This window comes from Galeopterus variegatus, unplaced genomic scaffold (genome assembly GCF_000696425.1).
Source record: "Galeopterus variegatus unplaced genomic scaffold, G_variegatus-3.0.2 Scaffold2684, whole genome shotgun sequence".
Classification (NCBI taxonomy): domain Eukaryota; kingdom Metazoa; phylum Chordata; class Mammalia; order Dermoptera; family Cynocephalidae; genus Galeopterus; species Galeopterus variegatus.
In genome coordinates, this window is record NW_007728795.1 from 90,573 (window position 1) to 100,922 (window position 10,350).

Here is a 10,350-nt window from a genome sequence, read left to right on the forward strand (position 1 = left end):
CCACTCATGTGCACAGGTGCCCAAGACAGCTCAGAGCTGTGCCGCGCACACCCTCAGAGCTCCCTCTCTGTTGCCAACCTGGTACTCGCTGAGCTGTTGCTTGTCCAGCAGGAAGTCTCTGTCTCCTCAATTCTCTTGGGAAGGTAATGTCTTGTTCCAGGTGGAGAGAACCATCCATGACTTCCAGATAACCTGCCCAGAGAAGCACACACAGAGTCTGCTGTAAATGTAGACCCAGGTGCCCACCTGGAGACCGAAAAGAAAGAGCTCTCAGAGCAAGTCCAGAAATGGCCTGGCTCAGCAGGTGGCCCAGGGTGAGGGGTGCTTGTCTGGAGCGCCACATTTAAGGAGGCATCAAAAACCTCAGAAAAAAAAATAATTCAGTATTTTAAAAAATTTAATACAAAAAATCCATGATGAACAAAATATCAACATTTTCAATAAAGACAGGATCTGGCTAAATCCTCTGGATGGTCCATAGGTGTTGATGTGACATGGTCCTGAGGCAAGCCTCTCCCCTCCCTCTGTGCAGGATCCTGTCAGGCCCACCCCCCCGGAGGGCTTGTCCCAGGTGGTCACTCACCTGCACTGAAATCTCCACATGGGAATTTACCAATAAATGCAGCAGCTGGACCCTGCTCCAGACCCCGGAATTGCAGCCAGCATTTCTCAGAAACCCAAATGATACTTCAGAAACCAGATCTGACTTTTTCACCTTCTCCACTCCCAAAAGACTGGCTCATAATCAACGTGTAGCATTTACATGAGCCAGAAAAGCACAAAACTTGTCCCAGTTTCCAACTGGTCAAGTTTTATGCTTAGCTAGCTGCTGTTTCCTTAACAACTGGTCCTCAAAACTTTTGCTCCTGTATCTCCTTAAATAATTTTCATATTTCAATTTTATTTAATTTTATCCTGAGATATTTTATACTTCCCTGAACTAAAAATATGCATATAGTACCTAATTGGTCAAAGCAAATATTAAATATTAAATATTTCTATAGTTGTTATAGAAACATAAAAAGTAAAGTAGTTAGAAATACATCTCAAATTAAAAACAGCAGGATTTTGATAACCACCGAAGCTGGTGAGGATCCGTTATGTTACTCTCTCTACTTCCGTGGATGTTGAGAATTTTCAATAATTCATCTCAGAGGAGGATTTTTTCCAATTGGTTTATCTATTGATGGATGAATACATTGACTAAGAGTGTCAGTGTTAGACAATTCTATTCTGGTTTTTCAATTTTATTAATATAATTGCTGAGAAACCTTGTTCACATATGTAGAGAAAATATAGGAAAATGGTCAGGGCCCCTCAGGTGTTCAGAATCTTGCCGAGCATTTGATGAAATATGCACGTGCGCCCAGGTGTTCTTTGGTTATTGTCTAATGTAATTGCGCATGTGCGCCCAGGTGTCCTGGGTTATGGACTTAAGTATAAACGACAAATGGGTCTGATCCACAATGACCCCCACCCCCAGGATGCCCTGTGGGGTGCTACAGGGAGGCCACCACTGCTAGAGGCTGTTGCCACAAGCTGTTGTTGTTCTCAGAGCCCCGGGATGGTCCTGGAGGCCACCACCACTGCTGCTGCTGCTGCCACTGCCAGGGAAACTGAGGACTGAGCTCATGTCGTCTGCCAATGGCTCCCAGGATCTTTTCCAATTACCTAGTGTGGACCTGCATGTGAGGGGTCTGGTGACCCAGCCGGGTATGTGAGGGGACTGGTGACCCAGTCTGTACAAATGGTTTGAAGGGTCTGAGCCCTAGCCCTGACAGTACAAATGGAAAACTTAGTATAACTAAAATAATGAAACATTTTGGCTTTAGTTATGAATTGCTTTAACAATACAATTGGCTACGACGGCAGGAGTCTGACAATAGCCCCCGCCAGACAATTGGTGTAGTCCCCGACCTACAACATAAGGAAAAGAGTTTTGTTATATTAATACCACTTAATTCTTTAAATTTCTTTCAAATTATATGTCAAAGTGTTTCATAGTTACCTATAATCAAAAATTCTAATGCTCTACCATCTAATAATTCTTCCAATTTTATTGAAAGTAAAGAACTGGAAATCACCTGACTTTTGAAAGGATTTGTTATTGAGTCAGTAGAGTCGTCCAGTTTCTCAGTGTCTGAGAAATAAACATAAAAGTTTTCCCAGGATTTACCATCTATTAATTATACCTGCTGCTCTTTCACGCTTGGAGGCAAACAGTTTAGTCTGATATCCTCAGAAAGGCTGAGCATTTGCTGCAAATATCCTCAGGTGTTCCTTGTTACTACTTAATGTAAAGTGCATATGGTTTCCAGGGTTGTGGACTTGAGTATAAAAGGCCAACAGCTCTGATGCAGTGCTTCTCACAACTCTCAGAGAAGCCACTAGGACAGTTGCTCCTAGATCTGAATAAAACCCGTTCATTTTTCTATACCCACGGCTCCCAGAACCTTTTTTTCCCTATTACCTGGCTCACAGACCTGCGGTTGGAGGGTTTCTAACCCAGTCTCACCTTCTCCACTCCCAAAAGACTGGCTCATAATCAACGTGTAGCATTTACATGAGCCAGAAAAGCACAAAACTTGTCCCAGTTTCCAACTGGTCAAGTTTTATGCTTAGCTAGCTGCTGTTTCCTTAACAACTGGTCCTCAAAACTTTTGCTCCTGTATCTCCTTAAATAATTTTCATATTTCAATTTTATTTAATTTTATCCTGAGATATTTTATACTTCCCTGAACTAAAAATATGCATATAGTACCTAATTGGTCAAAGCAAATATTAAATATTAAATATTTCTATAGTTGTTATAGAAACATAAAAAGTAAAGTAGTTAGAAATACATCTCAAATTAAAAACAGCAGGATTTTGATAACCACCGAAGCTGGTGAGGATCCGTTATGTTACTCTCTCTACTTCCGTGGATGTTGAGAATTTTCAATAATTCATCTCAGAGGAGGATTTTTTCCAATTGGTTTATCTATTGATGGATGAATACATTGACTAAGAGTGTCAGTGTTAGATAAAGCCAGGATTAAAATTATGTGGAGCTAATAGAAGAGCCTGTTTCTTCTCATCCGCCCACCTGGCACCCAGCCTCTTCTGAGGGAGTGTTGAAAAAACATTTAAAGAACATCCACTTACAGGAGAGCCAAACTCAGCCTGCACTGGGCACCATGTGACCCAGCCTGTCTCTGTTCCAATCCCCACCATCCCTGAGTCTGAAGAGACCATAACTTACAGAACCAAACTTCTTTGCTCTTTTCTCTGATCATTAGGATTTGCATTTTACCACTAAAAATACAGTGATAGGGTGTTACTGCTTCATTGTGGTCATACCGGATTGACAATTTGCTCAGCCACTTTCATTTAATCACTTTTAACCCTAACACCTCCACGAGGTGGAGATCACCATATCCCCATGTAAGGAAAGTGAAAGAAAATGGTCAGGCTCCTTTGGGTGTTCACAATCTTGCTGAGCATGACCTAGTTTGTGAATATGTTAGCTACACACCTGTGCCCGGGTGTTCCTTGGCTATTGTCTGATGTGGATGCACTTGGGCACCCCAGTGTTCCTGGGTTATTGGACTTAAGAATAAAGGACAAGCAGCTCTGATCCACAGTTCCCCCCACCCCCAGGATGCCCCAGGGGGGCCATGAGGGGGCTGCTACTGCTGCTGGAGGCTGTTGCTGCCAGGGCCCTCAGGCCACCCCTGGGAAGCCATCAGACCACTGCTGCTACTGGATCTGCTAGAGGCTGCTATAAGCTGCTGCCGCTACTGCTGCTGCTGCTGAGGAAACTGAGGGCTGAGCTCGTGTCAGAATGGAGCATGTCAACCTTGCCGGCTGCTCCCAGGACCTTTTTTCAATTAACCTAGCTCGCGACTTACACGAGGGGTCTGTGACCCAGTTTGCACAATGGGCTTGAAAGGTCCGTGCCCCAGCCCAACACCCTACTTAAAGATAAGGCAATTCAGGTGAGAGGTAAGGTGCCCTCTCTTAACTGAAGGCAGGTGTTCTAATTCCCACATGGGCAGTTTCTCCTACCACAGTACAGGCAGATGGTAGGATGAGGGTAACAGTCGTGGTTGATCACCGTGGTTCTAATCACAGCTGTCTTTAGAAGCAGTAGAGAGTGTCTACAAGGCAGACAGGCCTGTGCTCCAACCCCAAAGATTTCACTGGTCTGGGTGGGGCCCAGGCACTAGAACTTTTAACGTGCAGCCAGGTTTGAGAGTCACTGGTATGTGACATTGTTTCTGTGGGGAAATGCCGGGTAATGTATTTGAGAAGGTTCTGTATTCCGGAACTAAGGGTCATATTCTGGAGCTAGACACACCCATAAAAGTCAATTATGATAAAGTCCATCAGGGCCAGAGGAGGGGTGTCTTGCCCAGCCTACGAGGCAGGAAAGTCTTTCTAGATGAGGATGTGGTGCCTGGGTAGTTTTAACTGGGACCTGAGGCCCTGATCCTGAAGTGACAGCAGGAGGGGGCTGATACTGTGTCTGTGAAAACAGATCCCACCCGCAGTCCCCTAGAGCTCAGACACTCGTGTTCTCAGTGAAGAGCGAGTTGGCTCTTCACAGCTCAGATGTTTGATAGAATGGAATTCTCAAATATCCTAACTCATTGCCAGAGGAAAGCCATAAAATCCTAAGTTTTCAATATTAACTTATTTTTCTCTACCAATGATCAAAGTTTTTGTTACCGCAACTTAATCACAGCATAAATAACGGCATCTAAATTTATTGTGCTCAGTGTGTTAGGCACTTAACCAAGTGTTCTGAAATCTCGATGCCATCTTATGCCATAACAGCCTCATGAGGTAGGTTCTGCAGTTCTGCGCCATTTTACAGATGAGAAAATACTTGTCCAAGGTGATATCCACGCAGTAACTGATGAAGGCAAGTTCAGACGGAGGCTGATCTGACTTCATAGCCCAAGCTCTTGAGCACTGGGCTTGCTATTCCCAGCACCTGAGAAAGCATTGTCATCAAGCATTCAAGTGGTGGGTCCTTAGCCCCGCCAGTGCCTCACCTCCATTCTGGTCATGGCCAGGTGGTGGAATTCCATGCTCAGAGAGCGAGCCTGGGCCACAGACCTCGTACAGAATGTTGGGCAGGAGAGAAGTCATGGGCTCCCTCTGCAGATCCACGAGCACAGAGTCTCCAACACCAGGGTGATTTCCATGCTCACCATGCTGCTTGCTTTTTTTTGGCCAGCAGAGCAGGTGGCCGTTGTTCTTGAGGCAGCCCGCATGGAGCAAAGTGTTCTCTGCCGCTCCCTTCTCAGGAGCACATAGGGCTGTTTGAAAGAGGTCTAGCTTTGCACTATCACAGTGAGCTGGCCACGCATGAAGAACTCAGCTGCACCTGCTGGCCCACGTCAGGTTCTGGGCAGCCTTTCACTGGTTCTCTCACGTATTCAGCCTCTATTTACCAAGTGCCTGCAATGCCCCAGGCACCGTGCTGGGCACTGGGGGGTTGCAGGTCCGTCAGTCCCCACCCACACCATCCTGGCCAGCTGTGCGAGGCTTAGATTGTCATTGAGCAGGGTCATTGGCAGAGGAGAAGCCTCACTCCCACCCCGAAAGGCTCCTGGGGGCCCAGGCACCCCGTCTTCTTCCCTCCCGCGAGTTCTTTCTCACTGAGGTAGAGCCTCTGCCTGACCCCTGGGCCTGATCCTGCGGGTCCAGACCAAACCCCTCCTGCACAGACCCCCAAGAGGGTTAAGTCCTGCCTCCACAGCACCAGCCCCCACAGAGGGACGCCCGCATCCCCTCAGACCAGACTCAGGCCTGCCACACAGGGCGGTTCAGAGCTGGCCACCTCCTGGGAGTGCAGGTGCGTTTCCTTCATCTTCCCCGTCCACACTCGCAGTCTCCGCCCCGACACCCACCGCCACGGCCTTAGCCTCCCAGCACCAAGCTCACTCACACTGGCGACGTGACAGCCACCAACCAGCCAAGGAGCACCAGGAACACAGCAGCACAGGGTCCGCTTTTCCCATAAAAACAGGCTTTATCCACTTTGACGAGACCAGGAAAGTGATAAATAGGCTACAGATGATGCCTCCGTACTCAAAACCAATTTGGAGGATGCTGACCAGGTTTCGTTTGGTTAAGTTTCTAATAGGAGCCATCGAGTGAATATGTTGAGAACCGAAATCCATCTCCCGATGCCCACGTCAGCGGGGTGGGTGGCCACACAGCCCTGGGTCTGCTCCCGACGCCAGCAGCCAGGACTTGCGCAGACTTGGGCCAGTTGTCTCCTCTTTAACCTGGAGATAATACCTCGGAGGGTTCTCAGTGCAGAGCATCAGCAGCGCTGGTGACGGTCTCATTATAACTCTGCAGTCCTCAGGCGGCCAAGCGAAGGCATGTGCGGCCTCCTGAGGACACCGACATCAGGTACTTATGGACACCAGCTGAAGTGGGAAAGCTGGACTTGACTCTCAGAAGTATTAGTGGACTTGACTCTCATTTTTATTTTTGACTTTTATATTTGACTTTTATTTGATTAGTCCCGTTGAAAGACTGTCCAAAACTTGGAAATAAAGCAAAAGAGTGATCGCCTGGTTTTCTGTGTCACATCTGACAGGCTAAGTTTAATGCTTGACGTATTATTTCCTATTGATCAGGGCAAGTGCTCTGTGAAGTTCTGTGTTAACTTACAGATTTTTGTCCAGCAGAGATGTACATGATTTCTGTTCAATAGAAAAGACAACCCCAAAAGTTACAATTTTATTGCCCTGTAGGATATCAACCACTTTTGTATCTAGAAGCCGGAACCCCCTCTCCTTCCTTCAGTGACTGTGTGAGCTCAGTCTTGCGAACCCTCTGAACCAGGTGTCCCCTCCTCTGGGTTCCCTCACTGACGAGTTAAATCCGTCTCTAACATGTGCCCACTCTGTATCTGAGTGAGTCACTTTCTAACTTCTGAAGGGCAGACTTTGACGATTCCCAGAGCCCAGCACCAGAGCTCTGTACATGCACACATGGGAGGAATACCATTTTGTCATATTTCTAATTCAATCACTTTAGTTAATATTTTGCATTATTATAAATTAAGCAGACTGAAGTAGTTATTTGTCTTTTTCATTATTTACAAGGTAAGTTAATTACATTAGATCTGTACTATAATCTGGACTGTTTATTATTTCTCTTACAGGAAGCATTCCTTAATTTATTTCGCAGTCATTTTTATTATATTCATTGAATTGTGTATTAATGCAGTAATTTGAACTGAAAAATTGTCTGACTTTTTTTTTTTTTGTCTTTTATCTTTTTCCGTGTCCGGCAACGGATCGCAACCCTCAGTGTTGCCCCCGTACCGGACCGGGGACCGGCAACGGGATCGCAACCCTCGGTGTTGCTCCCGCGCCTCGCTCAGCCAGTGAGCGGGAACCGGTCTGTATGTGGGATCCGAACCCTCGGGCGGGAGCGCCGCCGCGCTTCTCAAGCGGCGCACTTATCCAGTGCGCCACCGGGCCGGCCCTGTCTGACTTTTTCTGACAGAAAACCAATCTGGTTTTGGCTGCTTCTTTTGACAACATGATTCCAAGTGGGTTTGGGTACGTGCAGACACAGTTACTCTTTGTGTGCACAGGACAATTGACCAAGCGTGATGCCACCTCAGTGTGTGAGTTTGGGGCTCTGACACCTCTTGCTGAAGTTTTAGTTCATCTGCCTCCACCCAGTCCCTACCTGTGGTTTGGCCCCCAGAATTTAGTGCAGGTTGAGCAAACATCCAGAAAAACTGTTGAGAAGTATGTGCTCAATAGAGCCTTAAATGAAACTTTGAGAGTCTGTAAGGGCCTAGTTTTAGTACAGGACTTTGAGTTATTTCTTCTTTCTTTGGTTACTTTCAAGTTTAGGGCAATATAACTGGGAGGCTTTCAAAAGACCAAGACTTCAGTACCTGGGAGGTATTATTCACCTTGAACTATTTAGTATTCTATAACTACACTGGCTTTGTTTACATAACTTCAATTCAAGAGGATGGCAGAGTGTCTGCTGTTTTGTTATTTGAGGAAAGATCAGAGAGAAAGACCTAGAGTTACTACCCAGCACAATCCGGATTTGGGCTCCAGGAGTTGCCTTGTGCTAGAGGTTTGTTCCGAGTTCACTTGGGATAGGTCTTTGGGATAATCAACTCATTCTAACACTTTAGAAAAAAACAAACTAAAGCATCCATTCAAATTAGGACCTTCAGTCACAGGGAACGCTGTTTCATAGGAAAGGTTATAATCTAAAAGTTACTAATATGTAAAACCTTGAAGTTCAGAGAAAAGATCCTCTCATTTCTACATTTAACACTTACATCTTACAAAGTAATTTTATCTGCATTTTAACCTTTAATTATGTGGACAGTTATTAAAAGAAAGCTATTAAACAAAATTCAATGAATCACTTTTGCTGCAGAAACAAAAATAAGAAGATATCCTAAAAGGCATCCTACTTAATATTTTAATCTTAGAAATCGGAATTATTCCTGAAATAAAAGAAAACAGGGTGCTAAATCTGGCATGAAGGGGAGGAGAAAACGAAGAGCAGTAGACAGACTGGAGACGCCTGCCCCGAGGTCGAGGACGCCATCTGCTCATACAGGTGCACCTGCTTCGATGCAGTGGGGTAGGAATGTTGGTAAAGAATCTGTTCCATGGTAACAGGGTCTACCTGGCATTCTTGGGCACAGAGAATCTGAAACTCAGACTCTCCTCTTTGACAGGCAGCAGCTCAGTGCTGGACACTTAGGGCCTAAAGGTCCTGTTCAGTTTAAAGGACCCAACAAAAAAGAGAAAGAAAAGGGAGGGAGGGAGGATGCTGGGAAGACGGCAGAGCAGGAAGCGTCGGATATCTGCCTGACACGACTATTTTGAAACTCTGGAGTCTATTGAAGGCTTACAACTTCCAGGGGAAGTTTTGGGTGGTAAAATGTGGTTAATTATAGTCAGTTTAAGCTTTTATCCCTAGCCCATAGCAGGGAGTTATTCACGTGTTTCTGGAGCAGTTTTCACACAGCTTATGAAAGCCAGGGTGGCCAAAGAGGACCTTCTCCTCCAAATATTGGGGATCTATGCTCTGCCAATTGTGCTTCTGATCACAGAGGTGCAGAAAAAGAGGTGGGGGGCCATGGTTGCAAGCCCCTCACCTCCAGCTGAAGTGATTTCCAGGGGATTTAAAGGGCTGGCACCCCTTCTTTCCACTTCCATCTTTCTCTTTTTCCCCTTTTGGGAGCCAGACATTGGAGACTAGGATATTCAAAAACAACTTATACATGGGGGAAAATTAGAAAGTGACCATGCATGCCCAGGGAAAGGCACAGGCTCAGAAAAGACCTGAGAAGACTTTAAGTTTACACCTAAGGCTGATTCTCAACACAGAGACAGCCTACAGCAATCCAAAAACAAAAACAAAAGTCATCATAACCTGGAGAAGGGAGAATTTGATTCCAGAGTCACCACATTATTAGATTCAAATGACCAGTTTTCAGTGTGAGCAAAACCAATGCCTGGCTTGGAGCAGCTGCCACCCAGGTTTCTCTGGCTGATGTTGCTTCTACCTGTCCACAAGCAAAGGGATATCTTTGTGAACCTTTTCAAGAGCCTTTAGGGCAAAAAACAAATGTCAGCCTGGATGCTGCAGGAAAAATGATAATTCTATACAAACTGGAGCTCAGTGAAATTGTAACTACCATTCCCAACATAGGGTTCAACATGGAGACTTCAGAATACAAGAACATTAGCTTCACCATCTGGGATGTGGGCAGCCAGGACCATATCCAGCCTCTGGTGCCAATACTTCCAGAACCCACAAGCTTTGATCTTTGTGGTGGGCAGCAATGATGGACAGAGTGTGGATGAGGCCCAGGAGGAGCTCATGAGGATGCTGGCCAAGGATAAGCTTGGGATGTGGTCCTCCTTGAGTTTTCCAATAAGCAGGACCTCCCCCATACCATGAATGTGTCCAAAACCACAGGCAAGCTAGGGCTGCACTGTCTGTGGCACAGGAACTGGTGCATTCGTTCCAGCAGCAAAGATGGGCTCTGTGAAGGACTGGACTTGCTGTCCAGTCAGTTCTGGAAACAGAAGTGAACACAAACACTCCCCTCCCCCGCCTCTTGCTTTCAGTTTTCATTGCAGCAAACAGGAACTGTAATTATAACTATTAGAATAAAATCTCTTAACTATTTTTAGAAAATGATTGGTTCTCAACAACAAAAAAATCAAAAGAAATGCAAAGAAAGAGAAAAATATGGCTCAAAGGAAAGAAATAAATCAATGTCAACAGAAACTGTCACTGAAAAAGAACTAATGGCAAATGTACTCAACAAAGACAAAAATAATT

General features: G+C 45.6%; 1 pseudogene; it reads left to right on the forward strand.

The window, feature by feature from the left end:
• The first annotated feature begins 9,510 nt into the window (after positions 1-9,510).
• Positions 9,511-10,097, forward strand: LOC103598625 (annotated as a pseudogene).
• Positions 10,098-10,350: the final 253 nt, after the last annotated feature.